Genomic DNA, 6,556 nt, shown 5'->3' with positions numbered 1-6,556 from the left:
TGCTCCGCCCCATCACATGACAGCCACAGCCCGCCCTGTGTCCCCTCCCGAACTTTAGAACTCCCAGTGCGACCCCCCCTCTGAGTCTCCGGCGGTTCTTTAGTTCATTCATAGTTTGCTCTAGCATTTATGGAGTGCATGCTTCGAGCTAGATAGGGTTGTTGGCCTAGGGCTAGCAAAAGTGAAATTAATCTCAGCCCTGCCTTAAGTAAAGCACAAGTATGCAGCCTTTGAATAGACTTGATCATTGGAAGGTAAACAAAAGAAACTGTTACTTAGAAAGGGAACCCGTAACTGAGAAAGTAGTTCAAAAAGAAAAGAGACTGTTTTTACTTACAAAAATCAGCCATTTCACGGGAGGGGCAAACGCCAGTCGAGACATCTTGAGATTGTGAAGAGAACAGAAACTTGGTCCTGAGGCTCACTCCTGTAATCCTAGCTGCCCAGGAGACAGGTCTGAGGATCTGGGTTCAAGGCCAGCCCCGGGCAACAAAAGTCATGAGAGTCTTATCTTCAAGTTAATCTCCAGAAAACCGGAAGTAGCGCAGTGACTCAAGTCCTAGAGCGTAGCCCTGAGCTAAAGAGCACAGGGACAGTGCCCAGGCCCAGAGTTGGGGGTAAGGGAAAGTTGTTGTTTTTTTTTTTTTGGTTGGTTTTTTTGTGTTTTTTGTTTTTGTTTTGTTTTTTGTGAGTCATGAGGCTTGAACTCAGCCTGAGCGCTGTCCCTGAGCACTTCAGTTCAAAGCTACCACCCTAACCCCAGGGCCTAGGCATTGTCCCTGAGCTTTTCAGCTCAAGGCTACCGCCCTACCCTTGAGCCAAGCCCCACTTTCCATTTTCTAGAGGTTAATTTCTAGAGGTTTAATAAAAGTCTCAGGTCCTTTTGGGTCTGGGTTGGCTTTAAACTTTGATCCCCAGATCTCAGCCTCCTGAGTAGCTAGGATTTTGGGCGTGAGCCACCACGCGCCACCCCTGGCTGTTTTCGTTTTTTTGAAACTAAGCCTCACTGGCCTAGAAAGCATGCCCTAAATCGGGGCGGGGCTAATTGCCTATAATCCTAGCTATTCCGGAGGCTGAGATCTGAAGATTGTAGTTCAAAGCCAGCTTAGTTCAAAGCCAGCTTGGACACTAAAATCCATGAGACTCTTATCTTCAATTAACCACTGGAAAACCAGAAGTGGCACTGTGGCTCAAGGGGTAGGGCAGTAGCCTGAGCCGAAGAGCTCAGTTTCAGACAAAAAAACAATGTCCTGGGGCAGGGAGTTTGGTCTAGTGGTAGAGTGCTTGCCTAGCATGCACCAAGACCGAGGTTCGATTCCTCGGTACCATATACATAGAAAAAAGCCAAAAGTGGTGCTGAGGGTCAAGTGGTAGAGCACTAGCCTTAAAGTCCAAGGACAGTGCTCAGTGCCTGAGCTTAAGCCCAGGACTGAGAAAAAAAAAAAAGTCTTATCTCCACTTCTGCAGGCATCAGAAGTCCTGTACCATCACACCCATCTACTGTTTTAAGGATTTGAATCCAAACTCCACTGCTTATTATCTATATAGCCTGCTATCTAAGACTTGCCTGTAAATGGGAAAATTTGAAAGTAGGCTGAATATTTTTTTTTCACAGTCATGCAGAATCAATTTAGGGCCTGGGCTCTGTCCCCCACCTTTTTATGCTCGAGGTTAATGCTCCACCTACCACTTGAGCCACAGCATCACTTCTGGCTTTTTCTGAGTGGCTTATTAGAGTCTCAGGGACTTTCTTGCCAGAACTGGCTTCAAACCCCAATCCTCAGATCTCAGCCTCCTGAGTAGGTAGGATTACAGATTAGGAGTATATACCCTCTATTAGATTGGGACAATTATTTTCATGTGCAAGTGCCTAGGTAGCTAGCAAAGGATCTTTCCCTCGCACTGATTTCAGGTATGCATGGTAAACTGGTCATTTTGATATGGGATCTCAATCCTCAAAATCTTCTACAAAGTAGGCTACACTGTTATTCCCACTTTATATGAAGGGCTAAAGCTCAGAGCAGTCTAGAATTGGTACCTCAACTTTACTTTGTGGCTCTTTTCCTGCAGTCAATCAGATTGCCTCCGACATGCATATCACCACACAGGTGAGGGTGGCAATAGAAGAGGAACAAGAATCCTCTCAAGTCACCTCCCTGATGAGATGCAGGGCAGCAGCTCTAAAGGAAAGTATAAAATATACACTTGAAGGAGGAACCATTAGGGAATGAAAATGTTGATCTTACGGTTTTTGTTTTTGCCAGTCCTGGGGCTTGGACTCAGAGCCTGAGCACCATCCTTGGGCTTTCTCAAAGTTAGGGCCCTACCACTTGAGCCACAGCACCACTTCTTTTTCTATGTATGTGGTACCAAGAAATTGAACCCAGGTCTTTGTGCATTCTAGGCAAGCACTCAACCATTAGGCCAAACTCCGGGTACTGTATATTACTCTTTACATATAAGACAATTGATTCCTCCCTAAGCAAACTAGTAAATAAAATTCCATTACTAAGCCTGGTGCAGTGGCTCACATCTGTAATCCTAGCTACTCAGGGGCCTGAGATCTGAGGATCAAGGCTCAAAGCCAGCCCAGGCATTAAAGTTTGTGAGACTCTTATCTCCAATTAACCACTAGAAAACCAGAAGTAGCACTGTGATTCAAGGGATAGGGTGGTAGCCTTGAGCTGAAGAACTTAGAGACAGTGTCCAGGCCCAGAGTTCATGCCTTACAACTGACCAAAAAAAAAAAAAAAAAAAAATCCAATACTGTGTAGTACCTAAGAATGGCCCACTAAACTACTCTTGAACTTGTCAGAACTACCTAAAATGTATCTTTAATTAATCACCTCACAGACTATAGGAATCTCCAATTGCATAAACCTAAAGATTTGAGTCCCTCACCTCCCCAACCCACACATACATAAACTGAATGCATTCCTTGCAATGAATACATATGGCCCAACTGAAAATTAAGGATTCACCTCCACCTTACATTCCTTTACAATCCACATACTACTATTAGTCACCAGGTCTCATGGTTGAGTGGATCAAAATCAAATCCTATTGATTTAATCTCAAACTCATCTTCCTTCTACTACCCTAGTTGGGGCATTCAAGTATCTTGCCTGACCTCCCAGCCTCCATAATGAAGTCATTCACTCAGATAGGTGTCACTTTCTTACTCTCATTCAGTGGTTCCCATTAAAAGATCATTATTAAATTTTTATCAAAACAAAGCTCTTGGGCTGGAAGTTTGGCCTAGTGGTAAAGTCCTTGCCTAGCATGCATGAAGACCAGGGTTCAATTCCTTGGTACCACATACATAGAAAAAGCTAGAAGTGGTGCTATGGCTCAAATGGTAGAGTGCTAGCCTTGAGGAAAGCCCAAGGACAGTACTCAGGCCCTGAGTTAAAGCCCTAGGACTGAGGGAAAACAAAAGAAAAAGCTTTTCTAAATTTGGCCTGAACTGTTGAACTGAATTTACTAGCCGATTCTCCTTCCACACTTTCCCCTAGTCATATACAAACAAAATTACCTATGATTTCTGTAAACAAGTATAATTTGCTCCTTCCTGCTTTTTCTATTCTGAGTCATACCATACTATCCTTTTCTCTGTACAAACTCATCTTCCTCCAAGTCTGTTTCCTCAAAGCCTCCCCTAATTTGACTCTCATCTAGCCACTTAGATGCTTACTTCAAAATCACAGACCTCCTACATTCATATCACAAGTTTTTCTATTGCTTCATGTTTTTTTGGTGGTTGTTGTTGGTCATAGTGCTTCAATTCAGGGCCTAGGCACTGTTCCTGAGCTTCTTTTCCTCAAGGCTAGCACTCTACAAGAGCCACAGTTCTGTTTTTGTTTTTTGTTGTCTGTGTTGGGACTTGTGGGCCTGGGCGCTGTCCCTGAATTCTTCAGCTCAAGGCTACCACCCTACCTCTTAAGCCACAGTGCCATTTCTGGTTTTCTATTGGTTAACTGGAGATGAGTCTCATGGACTTTAGTGCCTGGGCTGGTTTTGAACAGAGATCCTCAGATCTTAGCTACCTGAGTAGCTAGGATTACAGGCCTGAGCCACCAGCACTGGCCTGCTTTATTTTTTCTTTGGTCATGGGGCTTGAGCTCTGGGCCTGGGCCCTATCCCTGAGCTCTTCAGCTCAAGGCTAGCACTCTACCACTTAAGCCACAGTGCCACTTCCTGTTTTCTGGCAGTTAGATAATAATCTCAGGGACTTTAGTGCCCGAGCTGGCTTTGACTTGTGATCCTCAGAACTTAGCCTCCTGAGTAGCTAGGATTATAGGCATGGGCTTTGAATCGTGATCCTCAGATCTTAGCCTCCTGAGTAGCTAGAATTACTGACATGAGGCGAGGCTGACTCTGCTTTGTTTAGATGGATTTTTCTGTCTCCAAAATTTTTGTCTCCTTTCAAACTAGAATACTTTCTAATGACTCCATTAACTGTTGCTGAATAAAATGACTGAATGAGAAAACTGCTGTGAAAATTTCTCACTATAAAGTGCAATCACCAACTTGAGTTATCTTTGTGTTGTCAGCTATGGACTTGAACTCTGGACCTGGGCATTGTCCCTTAGCTCTTCAGTTCAAGGCTACTGCCTTACCCCTTGAGCCACAGCACCACTTCTGGTTTTCTGGGGGTTAATTGAAGATAATCTCATGGATTTTAGTGTCCAGGCTTGCTTTGAACCTCGATCCTCAGATTTCAGCCTACTGTATAGCTAGGATTACAGGCATAAACCACTGCCCGGGTGAGAGTTGTCTTATTAGTTTATAACTTTTTCTTTATGAGGGAACACTAGGAAACAAATACAGGGCCTCAAGCATGCTAAGAAACCCTGGCCACCGAACCACATCTCCAGCCCTAATTTATCTTACCACAATCTCCATTGGAAATCAGGTAAAGCAAATAATTACTATGCTAATATCAAGGGATTTGACTTTTTTTTTTTTCTGGTCAGTCCTGTGGCTTAAACTCAGGGCCTGAACATTCTCCTTGGACCTTCTCAGGTAGAGCTCTACCACTTGAGCCACAGCACCACGTCCGGCTTTTTCTATGTATGTGGTACGCAGGAGTCAAACCCAACTCTTCTTGCATGCTAAGACACTCTACCACTAGGCCAATCTCCCAGCCCTGGCTTTGACTTCTTATGAAGAATCCCTTGTGAGAGGACAAAGACAACTATAGAAACATAATCCAGCTGGGTGGGCACAATGGCTCAGACCTATAATCCTAGCTACTCAGGAGGCTGAAAGCTGAGGATCAAGGTTCAAAGCCAGCCCAGGCACAAAATGACCTGAGACGCTTATCTATAATTAACCTCTAGAAAATGGAAGTGGAGCTTGGCTCAAGGTTAGGGTGGTAGCCTTGAGCTGAAGAGCTCAGGGACAGTGCCCAGGCAGAGTTCAAGCCCCATGACCCTCAAAAAACAAAAACAAAAAATGCGATCCAAATTTACTGTTTCTCCAGAGGAGACATTGAGCTATATGGGACCCTAGAGTATCTAAGGCTATGGAGATAAGATTACTATAATGAACATGGAAGGGCATGGGCTTTGGAAACAGATTAACTAAAGATTCCCATTGAGGCCAGGTAACAGGGGCTCATGCCTGTAATTACTAGCAACTCAGGAGAAAATCTGAGGATCAAGTCAACCTGAGTATGAAAGTCTAAGAGGCTCTAGTTGTTATTGGTTGTGGAGCTTGAACTCTGGGCCTGGGTGCTGTCCCTGAGCTCTTTGGCTCAAGGCTAGTAGTGCTCTATCACTTTGAGCCACAGCACCATTCCCGGTCTCTGGTGGTTAATTGGAGATAAGAGTCTGAAGGCCAGGAGTGTGGCCTAGTGGTACAGCACTCGCCTAGCATGCATGAAGCCCTCCATTTGATTCCTCAGTACCACATACACAGAAAATTCCCAAAGTGGCTCTGTGGCTTATGTGGTAAAGCTCTAGCCTTGAGAAAGCTCAAGGACAATGCCCAGGCCCTGACTTTAAGCCTCAGGATTGGGGGAAAAAAAAAGTCTCACAGACATTTGTGTCCAGGATGGCATTGAACAGCGATCCTCAGATTTCAACTTCCTGAGTAGCTAGGATTACAGGAGTGAGTCACCAGTGCCCAGCAAGTCAGAGATTCTTAGTTCCAATTAACCAGCAAAAAGCTAAAGTGGAGGTATGGATCAAGTGGCAGAGCATGAGCCTTGTGAAAAAGCTAAGGGAGAGTGTCCATGCCCTGGGTTCAAGCCCCAATATGGGGGACATGAGGGAGGGATTGGGGGTTGAGGGATGTCAGTTGAGGTCACCTTTCAGGTGACTCTGAACAACTTACTAAACCTCTAAACTTTTTTTGTCTTTGTAGCAAAACATGGGAATATACTTACCTCTGGAAGCTGTTGTCAAGTCTTAGAAGCATGAAGAACAGTTACTCTGTCAACATTTCTAGAAAACCAATTTACTGCCAGCTACTGTCCAGAGGTTAAACTCAGTTAAATGTTGGATAAATGTTAATTTTGATTATCTGGCAGGACCACATGCTCCCACTGCAT

Source organism: Megascapheus bottae, chromosome 1, assembly GCF_031878675.1.
Source record: "Megascapheus bottae isolate mThoBot1 chromosome 1, mThoBot2.hap1, whole genome shotgun sequence".
Lineage (NCBI taxonomy): Eukaryota > Metazoa > Chordata > Mammalia > Rodentia > Geomyidae > Megascapheus > Megascapheus bottae.
The sequence above is the reverse complement of the archived record's forward strand: the minus strand, read 5'-3'. Positions refer to the sequence as shown.